This window comes from Loxodonta africana, chromosome 24 (genome assembly GCF_030014295.1).
Source record: "Loxodonta africana isolate mLoxAfr1 chromosome 24, mLoxAfr1.hap2, whole genome shotgun sequence".
NCBI classification, from domain to species: domain Eukaryota; kingdom Metazoa; phylum Chordata; class Mammalia; order Proboscidea; family Elephantidae; genus Loxodonta; species Loxodonta africana.
This window is the reverse complement of record NC_087365.1, coordinates 58,048,667-58,063,822: the sequence shown is the minus strand read 5'-3', so window position 1 is coordinate 58,063,822 and position 15,156 is coordinate 58,048,667.

Below are 15,156 nucleotides of genomic sequence, written 5' to 3'. Positions count from 1 at the left end.
TAAAGGCTGATTGAGTCAGACTTGTGTCAGATTACCCCTGGAAATATAATGGAATACGGGGGTCTGGGTGAAGCTCATTCAGTTCTCTCTGGGTGCTTTGGTTTCAGGAGCTGGGGATACAGGACATGGGTCCTGTATCCAAAGGAGAGATGCTTTTCACGTCCGTGAGGACTTCAGAGTTGTAACACTTGATGGAATGGAGAGCCATTCCTGAAGAAGGTCCAAGCTCAGTTGGGTGCCGTAGGGCAAGAGAGGAGCCAGACTCCCCCAGGCTTCTTTCTCAGGGACAAGCCTCCCACTGCAGAGGGTATCAGGACCGTGGTTCTTACCACCTCTTGGTGCCCTGAGAACAATTTCCAGCAAAGAGTACAGGTAGTCCTCGACTAAAGAGCCCTGTGCGTGCAACAGCTAAGCGCTCATCTGCTAACCGAAAGGTTGGCAGTTTGAGCCCACTCAGTGGCTCTGAGGGAGAAACACCTGGCAGTCTGCTTTCATAAAGGTTACAGCCTAGAAAACACTATGGGGCGCTTCTCCTCTGTCACAGGGGGTCACTATGAGTCGAAATTGACTCCATAGCACCCAACAACAGCAACGGCAGTCCTCGATTTATGACGTATACGAGTTGCGACGAATCGTGCTTAAGACGGGCTTTTTTTTTTTTTTTGTACCTGTTATTGTTAGCAATGAGTACTGCATACGCTGCTGCAGTGCATAATTTGCTGATGTGATCATTCCCAGATGTTCACTAGCAGATGTTCCATTTTATGACTTATTGTTCAAAAACACTGCTGTATAGCAGAGGAAAGAAATGCTTCAGAAGAAAGAAAGACTGAGGAAGAGAAAGGAGAGATGTTGTCAAAAATCTTCACAGTGAAAAGAAGAGCTGAAGTTTTTTCTAAACTAAATCAGGGACTTCAGTTGCTTGAATACATGGACCCAAATGCTGATCGTTTTGCTAAAGACGATAGGCAGATTTGGGCAGCAGTGAGATGCTACTGTGAAATATGTAAAGGAAAAAAGAAAAGGACCGTACAGACAACTCTCACTAATTTTCTGACTAGAAATGTCATCCCCATTCCCAGGAATAATCCAGATGATCCAGAACCTTCCACAAGTGGAGTTATGACTGCAGCTGACAAAATGCCAACATCGTCCAACCCTGCTTCATCGTTGGAGTAAATTTTTATGATTTGTGTAATTTTTTGCATATGTATGTAGGTATTAAAATGTATCCGTCAGTTTATGTAATGTTTAAGTATATGTAATGTTCCCAACTCCCAAAGACTGACTGACTTTTGACGGAATTGGTGGGAGAGAACCCCATCGTAGGTTGGGGACTACCTGTACTAGAATCTGATGCTATCAGTGAATGGACCAATCGGTTTACCAGCACAGAAGTATCAAGCAGTTACCATGAGCTCAGCACTGTGGGAGAAGCAAGAGTTGTCCAAGACATCCTGCTCTCACAGCAGTCACATCCTGGCTGGGACACAAAACCAGCAGATGGGGGACAATTAGTGAGCAATGGAGCTTGAAAAATATGCCCAAGTGGCTCTAAGGGCAGCAGCAGTTCAGAAAAGGGAGAGATTGATATTTCAGCAAAAGCTTCCTTCACGGAAGAGGTAGAGGAGGACCTGTGCCCTGAAAGGAAGGAAAGCATTGGGCTTCGGGGTGGGGGTGGGGGTGGGGTATTCCAGATAGGAGGAAATGGTTTGAGCAGATCCAAACAGCAGGACTCTGTCTAAGGTAAGTGAGGGACAAGACAACGGCCTGATCCAGCTGGGTGAACTTTGAGGAGCCATGGCGGGGGCAGGGGGGGTTGATAAATCAATTAGGGTGGGACCCCTGAAAGTTAGGGGTTTAAGTTTGATGTCTATTCAGTTCACTTTTATTAAATTGTCCTGGACATGCAGAAATGAACAAAACACAAGGGAAGTCAGACGCATTCGAGATCTTAGAATAGGTGTTACAGTTCAGGTATGCCCCAGGTACCTGGAAGCTAAAGAGGGGCAGCCAACCTAACTGAGCAGTAAAGAATCAGGTGGCTTCTTGGAGGAGGTGATATTTATATGGAATCTTATAGAGTACTAGAAGTTGGCCAGGTGTACAAAGAGCAGACGCATGATCTAGGCATGCACAAAGATGTTCATTGCAGCGTTGTTTATCATGGTGAAAAACTGGAAACAATCTAAATTTCCAACAAAAAAGGGACCAGTTAAATAAATAATGGCCCATCTATATGGAATCCCATCCAGCAGATAAAAGAATAAAGCAGTCCTGTATGTACTGATTTGGAATGATCTTCAAGCTCTAGCGTTAAGGGGAAAAACAATGCAAGATACAGAAAAAATGTAGAGTACACTGTCTTTCATGTCGGGAGAAGAGGAGTATGCATTTTGTTGGTAAATGATAAGACTATCCCTGGAAAGATACACAAGAAATACGTAATTATGGTTGTTTCCAAGGAGGAAAACTAGGAGCGAAGCAGACAGGGAGGCCGTGAGCCAGCCTTGGTGTGAAATGACCACAGAAGGAGATGCTGCTCGAAGGCTGAATCTTAAAAGTGGGAGGAGTTACCAGGTGGGTGGAGAGGAGCAGTATTCTGAATTGGGTAGACAGCCTGAATAAGATCTGTGAGCAGGGTTGGGAGGAAGATGAAGTTGGGCTGGGAGGTTGAAGGGGCAGGTGGATGCTGGAGAAGAATGAGTGCCATATGCCCAGCTAAGGAGTTTATACTCGAGTCCAATACCACTCGTTCCCTCCATCAACACTATTGAGTGTGGACCTAGTGCAATTACTTTAGAATATGTCAACTTGGCCAGGCTGAACTGTGTTCCCTAGAATTCCTCAGCTTGTGTGTTTACAGTTAGGATGGGCCACTAAACAGTACGGGGATCTGACTCAATCAGCGATGCTCGCAAGAGCTGGAAGGTGGGGGAGGAATATTTTATAGATGACTCACATTCTTGCTGGCCTGCTGACTCACCTTGTGGGCGGGAGCTGCCTGCGGCCTTCCCTTGGGTCCGCCATCAGCTTCTCGGGCTCCTGGGCCAGGTATGTGTGCTCAACATCATGAAGAAGGGCTTGGCTTCTGCAGGATACTTGTCACCAACGTCAGAAGCAATAAGAACAGTTACAGGTTTCTGTCTGTTCCCTGGGGCTCCAGCTCACGCTATGAGTTCCAGCTTGTTCCTGTTCTGTCTCGTGTCACATCCACCTCCCTCCTGACTGCCCACCTTGTGGACCCCAAGCCCGAGCATTTATTAGACTCAGAGACACAGCCTTACAGTGACTGCTCAGCCCCACAACCGCATAAGGTCCTATCTGCACTGCATCCTGAATGCATGCATGTATCTCTCCCTTTCTGCTCTTCTGGTTGAACCTGGGTGGTTCACCTACCATGTGCCAGCACCATGCTTACCCCGGGGACACAGTGATGAACAATGCGATGCTCACCTTCCCACAGTTCGTTTTCAGAAAGGAAGAATCAGAAAATAGACAGCAATTAAGTCATGTAACCTCGGAGAGTGAGAAGTCCCCGGTGGTCTGCTTAGCCTGGGCGTAGTTCAGGGGGCCTCTCCAACAGAAAGGAGGGGAGGGCCGTGGATACAGCACTCCAGCCGTGGGGACTTCAAGGACAAAAGCTCCACAGTGGGATGACCTGGAGTCTTCGAGGAACAGGAAGAAGCCAGGCGGGCTGGTGGGTCATGAGGGAGGGGAGTGTACAGGGTGGGTCAGAACCCAGGACTGGGTCGTACCTTGGCCTTGGAGGCCACGGAAGGGAGTTTGGGTTTTATTCCAAGAGCATCCTGGAGTCCAAGTGCCTTTCAAAGTTGACCATATGAAAGCCCACACAGTCTTTGCTTTGGAAATTGGGGATAAAATGTGGTGTGTGTGTGTGTGTGAGAGAGAGAGAGAGAGAGGTGGATTTCATGCCTCAGTCTTTGCTTTGGGTGGACTTACAGAGTTTCCATTCTGCATCTGTGCTAGGAGGGCCCAATCACCTGCTGGGATCACTCTCGCTAGAATCCCATCTTTCCAAGGAAATCAGACTTCCTCCCACCCAGGAGTTCTTTCCAGGGCCCCTGAGAAAAGCATATGAAGCTGAATAACTCATGCAGTTTTCCGCTTCATTTCCCTGGGATGCCATCAGCAACATCAAGCGTTTCTGTCTGTATTTGACAGAATTTCCTGTACTATTCTGCCTGGAACAGAAGACAGATGAAAGGGGAGAAATGGTGTTGGGAACCGGGTTGGGAGTGGAGGAGTGGCCGTTTCAGAATGGGGCTTTCCTAGTCCAGCAGATGGGAATATTGTTCAAAGGACCCTCTTATGGATTGAATTGTGTCCCCCAAAATACGTGTTATAAATCCCAACCCCTGTATCTATGGTTATAATTCCGTTTGGGAACGGCTTGTCTTTGTTACTTTAATGGACAATGTTAGTGTACTGTGTGTCTTAAGTCGCTTTCTTTTAAGATACAAAAAAGAGCAGATCTAGCAAGGAACCAAGCATGCGAACACCAGTGGGGAAAGATGGATGCCACACCACATGAGATCTCCAAGGAACTAAGAAACAGAAGCTGAAAAGAGACAAGGACTTCCCTCCAGAGCCAACAGAGAGAGAAAGCCTTCCTCTAGAGCCCGTGTCCTGAGTTCAGACTTCTAGACTCCAAAACTGTGAGAAAATAGATTTCTGTTTGTTAAAGCCACTCACTTGTGATATTTCTGTTACAGCAGCACTAGATGACTAAGACGAGGTTCTTGGTTAGCCCTATGTCCTCTGGCACCTATTCCAGGCTTCCTCTAGTGAACTGATTAAGGAATAAAGAACGTATTGGGTAGATGCCTAGAGACAGCGTAGCCCAGAGAAGGGGAGCCGTTGGCCCAAGGTCACATAGCTGCCTAGAGGTGGCGTCTGGCCTTGAAGCTGGCTTTTTTGGCCTCCGGAACAACCCTTTAGTGTACCCCAGATTCCTCCAGAGAAGACTTGGTATCTCTCTGCAGTCTGTTACAGAGACCACGATCTCCTGTCTCTGGATGTGTAGGACAGTGGGTGCCATTTGCTTTCACTGTGGAGATAAAATACCTAGATTGTGATCTAGTTCATAAGCTAGGGGTGAGGTCGGGCAGGAAAACCAGAGGGAACAGAAGCAGGGACCCACTTACATGCTGGTCAAAGGAATCAGAACATTTTGCCAAGCCACATGTAAACTTGGACTGCACCTAACATTTCTAAGACCCACCTGGTACGTTTTGTCATTGTTGTTGTGAGGTGCCGTTGAGTCCACTCCAACTCGTAGAAACCCTATGTACAACAGAATGAAATGTTGCCTGGTCCTGCGCCATCCTCACGATCATTGCTATGTTGGAGCCCATTGTTGCAGTCACTGTGTCACCTGGTGGCACCTGGTGCATAGTATGTCTGCAGCTAATGCTGGATGGAGGAGTCACTAAGTGGATGACTGCCACTTACAAGCTCTGGTTGTACTCATTTAAATACCTGGAGTTCTATGATTTAGCAATCTAGAGTCCTATTATTTAAAGACCTGGAGTTCTACCCTCAGGAAGCCTTCCCAGATGGATGGAAGAACCAATGGATTCTTTGGTCTTGACCAGTTGCATTGGAATTTCTGGGTGGCCCAAATAGTTAATACACTGAGCTGCTTGGGTAGGTTCAAGTCCACCCCAAGGTGTCTTGGAAGAAAGGCCTGGTGAGCTACTTCCAAAAAATCAGCCATGGAAAACCCTATGGAGCACAGTTCTACTCTGACACATATGTTTTGCCATGAGTCAGAATTGACTGGATGGCAACAAGTTTTTTGTTTTGTTTTGTTTTTAGTTGCTTTGGCAAATTCCACTGTTTCTGTGCTCATTGGTCATTCTAGTAAAGACCCCAGAATTGAGTCTCATTGGCCTGCTCTGGCTCACGTGCCCCCATCCTTGACCCGATCCATCACTATCCCCAGGGGAGGGGGGTTCTACAGGCCCAGCCTGGTCCATGTGCTCTGAGGAGCCAGAGCTGGGTTAGGCCCCAACCACACAGCTAAGGGAGGCAGAAGGATACTCCCCAAGGAAACTCAGGGTGTTGTTACCAAAAAACTCAAACCCGCTGCTGTTGAGTCAATAATGGCCCTATAGCACAGAGTAGACCTGCCCCATGGGGTTTCATAGGCTGTAATCTTTACAGAAGTAGGCTGCCTCATCTTTCTCCCATAAAGCAGCTAGTGGGGTTGAACTGCCAACATTTCGGTTAGCAGCCGAGCGCTAAACCACTGTGCCACCAGGGCTTCTCATGTTGTTACCAGAAGAGGGAGAATGGATGCTGGGGAGCAGAACTGCAAGCCCTCCCCATCTCCTTCTCAGAACCACAAATGGCTGCGGGGCTGCAGGCACCTCACTCGCTGAGGCACTACCCGCATACAGAGTGAGCCCCTGGTATTTGGCATGTAAGTGAAAGAATAAATGAATAGCTAATGTGCGAACGAACTTCCCGAGAGCAAAAGGTCATCCCCACAGTGGAAAGAAAAGAGAGACCCCAATTCCCATTGCAAACCCGGCTACAGGCACCCAGGGCAGTACGACTGGCCCGTGGAGACCGTCCTGGGAACCGCTGCTGGGAGAAGCAGGTGCGCGCGGGCAGGGCAGCCTGAACCAACAGCGCTTGGGCTGGAAGATAAGGAGGAGAGGCCGGGCACAGTCACACACAGGCAGGAGCAGAGGGCTCAGGGAGCAGACCGGTATGAAATGAGGGGCTGATCCTCTCAGACATGACTGCCTTGGCCTGTGGCCCTGGCCCTGGAGGAGCCATGAAGGCAACAGATGGCTCTGGAGTGATACGAGAGAGCCCCTGACAGGATAATCCCCTTCCTCCATGGAGGCTGAACAGGAGCCTCTCAGAACGGAGAATTTACAAGTGCTTCTCTTGAGTAAGGAGCCCTGGTGGTGCAGTGGTTAAGCACTTGGTTGCTAACTGGAAGGTTAGCGGTTTGAACCCACCAGCTGCTCCGAGAGAGAAAAGATGTGGCAGTCTCCTTCTGTAAAGAGGACAACCTTGAAAACCCTATGGGGCCATTCTACTCTGTTCTATAGGGTCGCTACGAGTCAGAAGGGACTTGAAGGCAAACAGCTTAGTTTTTTGTTTTCTCTGGAGTGAGGGTGGGCTGCTGGAGATCTACTTTTGAAAAACCAGCCATTGAAAACCCTACGGGGCACAGGTCTACTCTGTAACATGTGGGGTCACCATGAGTCAGAATTGATGTGACAGCAACATTTTATTTTTAGTTTATGACCCTGGAGGAGTCCCTGGGTGGTGCAAATGGTTAATGAGCTCAGCTGCTAACCAAAAGGTTAGAGGTTCAAATCCACCCAGAGGTGCCTCAGAAGAAAGGCCTGATGATCAACTTCCAAAAAATCAGCCACTGAAAGCCCTATGGAGCACAGTTCTACTCTGACACACATGTGGTTGCCAGGAGTGGGTATCAACTTGACGACAATGGGTTTGTTTTGGTTTCCTGTGCAGTGTAGGATATTTAGCAGCATCCTTGGTCTCAACCCACAAGAGGTCCATAGCATCCTCCCCACCAGTTACAACCGAAAATGCGAACATGTTTCCAGACACTGCTGCATGATCCTGGCCGGCAGGACTGCCCTGGCCGAGAACCCCTGTCTACAACCGCAGGCCCTGGATGGAGGCCCTGTGGCTGGTGACTGGACTTGGTGGTCCTGCAGAGAGGCCTGGGGAGCCAAGGGCTGGAGTTCAGTGATACCGTAAAGGGCAACTTCAGCCACAGGAGACCCTGACCCACGAGAGACAATGCCCTGAAGCAGCCATGTGGGCTGCCCCTCACCACAAGGCAGGCACCTGTCACCCAGGAGGCCTCCATAGCTTTCAGGCAGGGGGAGAAGCCAAAGGCATCGGCACTGACCTCTGAAAGGTAAGGAAGACACAGGAATGGTGGAGACCTCCCACCCTGAGGCCCCTGGGGTCCTGCTGCTTTGTCGTCTAGTAGGAGCCTCAGCCCCACCCGGGGGAATGCAGGAGCATGAGTCCTGAGGAAGGCTGGGCTAAGGCCTCCGCAGTTCTTCTAGAAAGTTCTCTTCCACGACTCCCCACACTGTGGTGGGTATGGCTTGACCTTTACTTTTCTTTCACTTTTATTTTTTCCCAGGTTTTTGGCTTTGAGAAAAACAAAAAAATGTATACAGGGATCATTCTGTTGCTGTCTTGGTCACAGAAGAGGAGAGACTTCACCATTTACTAAGAGAAAACCCTCGCTGACCTGCAGGGCCAGTAAATCACGCCCACATGTGCGTTTGCTTGTGGGCCTCTGTGGCTGTTTTCCTTTCTCAAGAAGAGAATTTGAGCTCTAGACTCTTTGATAAGGCCCCATTAGATAGGGCCCACTGAGAGCTGCTTTCAAAGAACTGGTCGTCAATCAGAACCTGAATCACCTTCTCCCTCCCTGGGGAGACAGGAGCCTTGTGCTCCAGCGGGGTGAGGGAGGCATCTCAGCTCTGAGGACTGGCCTTTGGGGGAAGGTGAGCATAAAGTCCGTGAAGGTAGACAGGAGCGGTGTCTTCTCGGGCAGGGACCTTAGTGTCCGCGGCACCTAGCCCATGCCAGGCATGTGGGTATTTGTGAGCAGAGAAGAAGTGACTTCTGGTCCCTCAATTGGCAGATGGCTAATTTTTGTACATTTCTCGAATCCCACCTGGCAACCAGGTTCCACTACCCCTTCATTCTCTTTTCCCTTCTCTCTCCAGCTAACTCGTCCTCAAAACAAAACAAAAAAAAAACCCCATTGCCATCGAGTTGATTCCGACTCATAGCAACTCTATAGGACAGAGAAGAACTGCCCCATAGGGTTTCCAAGGAGCTCTTGGTGGAGTCAAACTGCTGACCTTTTGGTTAGCAGCCAAGCTCTTACCCTCTACACCACCAGGATTTCCAAAACTTGCCCTCAGTAGACTATAAAATGACTGCTGAGTAGACTATCGATCAAATGGTCAATGGATTTTGAACATCTAGCATGTATTATCAAGGGCAGTGGTGGTTCAGTGGTAGAATTCTCACTTTCCATGTGGGAGACCTGGGTTCCCTTCATGGCCACGCACCCCATCGCGCCGTCACCTGTCTGTAGGTGGAGGTTTGTGTGATGCTAGGATGCTGAGCAGGTTTTAGTGCACTTTCAGACTAAGACAGACTAGGAAGAAAGGCCTGGTAATCTACTTCTGAAAATCAGCCAATGGAAGCCCTGTGGATCACAAAGGTCCGATGTGCAACCCGTCCTGGGGATGGCACAGGACCAGGCAGTGTTTGTTCCCTTGTGCATGGGATCACCACGAGCCAGGGCTGACTTCATGGCAGCTAACAACAACAATGCTCTGGGGTTGCCTCTAACTCGTCCACTGTGCTTCCCAACCCTGAGCCCGCTGGTCTCCTGGGGACGTGGCCTCTGAGTCCCCCTGCTAAAATCAGTCAGTGGGGCTCAGTTTTTCCCAAGCATCAGTGTGGCCAATCTGTCGGCCAACAGGAAATGATCAAGAAACTGTGTCTCTCTGGTTTGGAGTGATGTTAATAACAGCCTACACACACACTCACAGAGCCGAGGCCCTTAGTCGTCACAGTGATCTAGTAAGGTAGGCATTACTACTATCCCCATTTCGCAGATGGGAAAATGGAGGCTCAGAGAGGCCATGCCATCATTTTATAGAGGAGGAGAGAGGAGAGGCTCAGAGAAGCGAAGTTACTTGCTCAAGGGCACACAGTTGGTAAGCAAGAGAGCCAGGACTTGCACCCAGGACTGCATGGCCCCTATTAGGGCCTGACGCTCCTTACTTGGCATCCTTCTGGCTGAGGGTCATGGAGAGGGAGGCAGGTGAGGGTCTGGTTCCAGAGCCAAGGTCTTAAACCCCATGGTGGGCTCAGAGCTGATGGACTGTCCCGTGGCCAGGAGAATTACCCAGGAGAGTCTGCTGATGCTCGTAGGAGTCCTTACGGGCACAACCACTCCAGGGCCTCTGGTCCCCAGCAGGAGGCCATGTCAAATACACACAGCCAAGCCCACATCTGGAAAAGGCCCTGATGACTCTCACTCACCATCTTGAACGACCTCTACATGCATTTCTTCCTGTTCCTATGCAGTCTGGAATATTCCCTTCTGCAGCCCAAGCTTTTTCAACACCTATTCTCTGCACCCTCCCAGCTAGCACCCAAATCCAGACTCCAGTTTTTTAAGTTCTGCAACTGTCTGTCAACTAGCCTGAGGTTCCAACTCCTTTGGGGTTGCATTACTTTCCCGTGGCTGCTGTAACAATTCACCACAAGCTGGGGGCTTAACCCACAGGAATTTATACTCTCTCAGTTTTGGAGGCCAAAAGTCCAAAATGAAGATATTGACAAGGCTCCACTCCCTCAGAAGGCTCTAGGGGAAGATCCTTCCTTGCCTCTTCCAGCTCCTGGTGGCTGCTGGCATTCCTTGGCTTGTGGCACCATCACTCCAATCTCTGCCTCCTTCCCTCCGTGACTCTGAGTTCTCTTCTTACAAGGACACCGGTCATTAGGTTTAGGACCCAGCCTAAACCCAGGATGATGCCATCTCGAGAGCCATAACTAACTACATCTGCAAAGACCCTATTTCCACATAAGGTCTCATTCTGAGGTTCTGGGTGGACATGAATTTTGGGGGGACAAAATTCAACCCACTACAGGGGTCATGGGGCAGTGGCTTGCTGTGGATAGACATCCCTCAGTATCCAAGGCTGCCCTCAGACCACAACGTCCCCTACAGGAGAAGGCAAAGTTAGCAGCCAGCGCTCCCTCAGTATTCAAGGCTGCCCTCAGACCCGACGCCCCCCTAGAGGAGAAGACAGCAGCAGCCAGTGCTCCCGTGCTCATTTATCCTAAAGATCATGGCCGCTTGGGCCTCTGGCTCCTCCTCATGGGATGTCTGCCTGCAGGCCTACTCGTTTTCCAGGATGGCTTCAGAAGCGGCTTTCTTTGATTTGGGGCTGGATGGAGGCAAGGTCACCTTGGATTCCACAATAATAACAGTAATAATGATAATACATTTCTACTTTGTTTTCTTTTACTTGTTTTGTTTCTTAAAAGCCACACTGGGGCCGAGAAAGTGTCTTTCTGTCATTGTTACGTCTGCAGGGCTGACAGGGAATCCGTTGTCCACTGGCTGGGGGTCCTCAGGAGGAATGTAGGTCTCCTTCCTTCTGGGGCCTGGGCCGGTCTCAGCTGCCCCTGAAACAGGCTTTTGCTGGGAAGTGGCTGCAGAATGGACCCCTCAAGGGCCATAAATGCCGGGCCGGAGTAAGGCATGATTTAGAATGTGAGGATTTGCATGGAGTGATATGCAGCCTGGGAGATCTGGCCTGCTCACTCATTCTGGGCCTGCATCGTTGTAATAAGACCCACAGATGGGATGGCCATGAGGGTCCCAGCCTCATGGACACACCGAGACAGGGACACAGTGGCCTGTCTGCCTTCTTTCCTTCCAGAGTTCTCAAGCAGGGACAATCGAACCAGAGGCTCTGCCCTCATGGAGCCCTATTTGTGGGGAAACAAATAAGCAAGGAGGAAGTCAGCACATAGGGTGCTAGGGGTGGGGGGCAGCAGGGGGGCAGGGATCCCAGGTTTGGGGCACTCTGGAAGGCAGGCAGGCTTCTGAGTGTACCGACTTCCCTCCAGCTCCTGCCACCTCCAAGGTCAAGCCTCCCATATCTCTCCCCTGCACAACTGTGACAGCCTCCCCGCCCAGTACCTGGGTCCCCCCTGTACCCTCCCTCCACTCTCCACAGAGGAACCAGAGGAGCTTTGAAAAACAAGGTGAGGACCGTGGCACAGGTGGAGCTGTATCAGATGGGCCAGTGCACCCATGATAATGGTTTGATTCAAAGTGACAATGACATAGTTTCTGAACAACTCCTTGAATCTATCTGCCCCCTACCATGTTCCTTGGCCTTGGAGAGGAGTCACTGGGACATGAATGATGGTTTCCAGGAAACAGGCACAGAGAGCCAGGGGCCCCCTAGAGGAGAAGACCAACTGTTCCCGGTGGAGCATTCCCTCCCTTCCAGCCATTTCCTGACTTGGGTCCAGGACTTCTGATGTGAACCTCTGTGTAAAAACCTCTGTTCTTTACAAGCTACGCACAGCACTTGAGATCAAAACAACCACCTCCACCCAGGCCCAAAGAGCCTTGACACTTGGCCAAGGGCTTTTGTGGGAGGACAACTTCTCACTAAGGGAGGGTCTCTATGGGTCAGAACTGACTCAATGGCAATGGGTTATGGAGAGGAAATGGAGGCTAGAGCTTCTAACTGGGCTCCAGGGGCTTCAGGGGAATTCATGAACATCAGGAAAGACCAAACGCTAGACAAGGCCATCATGTTGGGTAAAGTAGAGGTTCAGCAAAAACGAGGGAAACCTTCCATGAGATGGATTGACAATGGGCTCGGACATACCAACAATCATGAAGATGGCACAGGACTGTGCAACATTTTGTTCTGTTCTAGGGAAGGTTGTCGTAAGTTGGAGCCAACTTGATAGCAACTAACAACAAACCAACAACAACTTTCTGGTGATTTCTAAAGCACTTGGCCTGATGCCTGGCACACACCCCACTGGCTGTCAAGTTGATTCCGACTCATAGAAACCCCATAGGATAGAACTGCCCCATAAGGTTTCCAAGGCTGTAATCTTTATGGAAGCAGACTGCCACATCTTTGTCCCTCGGAGCAGCTGGTGGGTTCGAACTGCTGACCTATCGGTTACCAGTCCACTGCGACACCAGGGCTCCTCTGGCACACAGAGGTGCTCAATAAATATCTGAGTGAGCCAAAATCACAACGACATTAGTTACACTGTGATGGTAGGGGCCCTTTGCTGATCCCCTTGCTAGGTACCAGGCCCTGTGCTAAGCACTTTTCATGTGAAACTCCACTCTTAAGACAGGACACAGCCCTCTGCCCTGAGGGTCACAAGGCCAGGCACTTTGTGGGTAAAGGCAAGGAGACAGACAGGTGGACATTGCCCAGCCCTCTAAAAGTTCAGAGTCTGGCTAGAAAGACAAGATATTGAGAACTCCAACGCTGATAAGGGTTAAACAGCCGTTGGATACAACAATAGAAGAGATATTCAAGGTAGGCTGTGATTAATTGCTGGGAAGTCATAGGAATGATAAATGTTTTAGGAACTCAGAGAGGTGGCGGTTTCTCCAAGCCAGGCAGAATAGACAGACACCGGGGGGTGGGGGTGGGGGGTGCTGCTCTTTGAAAGGGGACCCTGTGGATCTCCTGTCTGAGGCTCATTATTGTCTGGGGGAACCACAATGGGGAGTTGAGGGAATTTCCTTTTTTTTTAGGAACAAGTTTAATATCAGTGGCCCAGTTGCTATGGTCTATCCACACTGAAAGGAGCCCCTGTGGCACAGTGGTTAAATGCTCTGCTGCTAACCAAGACGTCGGCAGTTTGAACCCACCGGCTGCTCCTCAGGAGAAAGATGCAGCAGCCTGCTTCCTTAAAGATTACAGCCTCAGAAACCCTATAGGGCAGCTCTGCTCTGTCCTGTAGGATCACTAAAAGTCAGAACTGACCTGATGGCCACCGGGATACCCACGCTGGAGACTCAAGAGACCAGCTCATTCAAGGAAACGTGAGGCGGGGGTGGGGGGCGGAGAAAGCATGATATCTGTCCCCCTTCCAGCTGCTTACACTTCTCCAGGGCAAGCTGTTCGTCTGGAACCTCCCTTCTGGAAAGTGGGGCTGGAATTCAACATTTGCCCTCCTTGGGAAAAGGGTGAGGGGCTGGCTGTGAGCCCTGACAGCAGCTGGGGTATCTCTCCCATGGCAAATAGGTCCCGCATACTGTCACACAAACACATCATTTCTATGGGGATGATAAGACTGACAAGTGTTTGGATTTTGCCTGAAATTTCAAGAGGCCAGAGCAAGAAGCTTCTTTGAAGCTCCTAGAGTCCTGGACTGTGTTCCATTCAGGGATCTATTAAGAACACAGTTGTTTCTTCACTCCTTGGACCGCAAATTGGTTCATTGGTGCCCAGGCACTATCTCATCAAATTGTGTCGGTATCTTTAAATGGTGTTCAGGCTGTTTCTCTGTGAGTGAAGTTATCTGACTACTTAGAGACTCTGACCTGGAGGGGTGAGATGCCAGTATCTGTAGACTTGGGCGAGGTTTAGGCGAGACAACCAGCATTTCCCCAAATGCAAACAATCCAGAGAGGCCAGCCGCCACTCCTGGGCTGCGCTGTGTCAGGGGCTGTGAGGGCTGTACCTCGCAGTGAGAAGGCCAGTGATAGGTCACAGGCTGCTGCCTGCAGGGGCTGGCTGGTGACCTCACAGCTGGAGAGAGGGCCCTGGCCCAGGGTGAGGAGAGGTGTGATGGGTGCCAAGTGGGCCACATGGCCTCTCTCTCCCTCATTCTGTTCCCCACCTGCTTTTTATAATTTATTTTATTTTTTGTTGTTGAGAATATACCCAGCAGAACATATGCCAATTTGACAGTTTCCTCATGTAAAATTCAGGGACATCGATGACATTCTTTGAGTTGGGCAAACATTCTCACTCTCCTTTTCCAAATTGTTCCTCCCCCATTAACATAAACTCACTGCCCCCTAAAGTTCCTGTCTAACATTCTGAGTTGCTGTTGTCAATTTGATGCCATATAGATAGTTCTTAAAATAACACAACGCTCAAGGCAGACACTCTTTCCTAGTTAAGCTAAAATATTGTTTGGTTTAAAGAATTTCAGGGGATATTTTTGGTTTCAGGTTTAAAGATTATCTCAGGGCAATCATTTCGGGGTTCATCCAGCCTCCATGGCTCCAGAAAATCTAGATTCCATGAGAATTTGAAAGTCTGTTATGCCCTTCCCCCTTGCAAAAACACATCTTTGTCATTGATGTTGAACTACCAGCACAGGTAGACTCACCCAGTGCTCCCTCCAGCTAGGATGCCATCTTGAGAGGTGGCCACAGTGGACTTATGGTGTGAATAGTTCCCCGAAGGAGTTAAGAGCCAGGCCTTGGGGTCAGAACCACCCAACATTGAGCAAGTTCCTCAGCGTCCCAGAGTTTCAGCTTCCTTGCCTGTAAAATAGGCATGGGGTGAGAGTTAACACAAT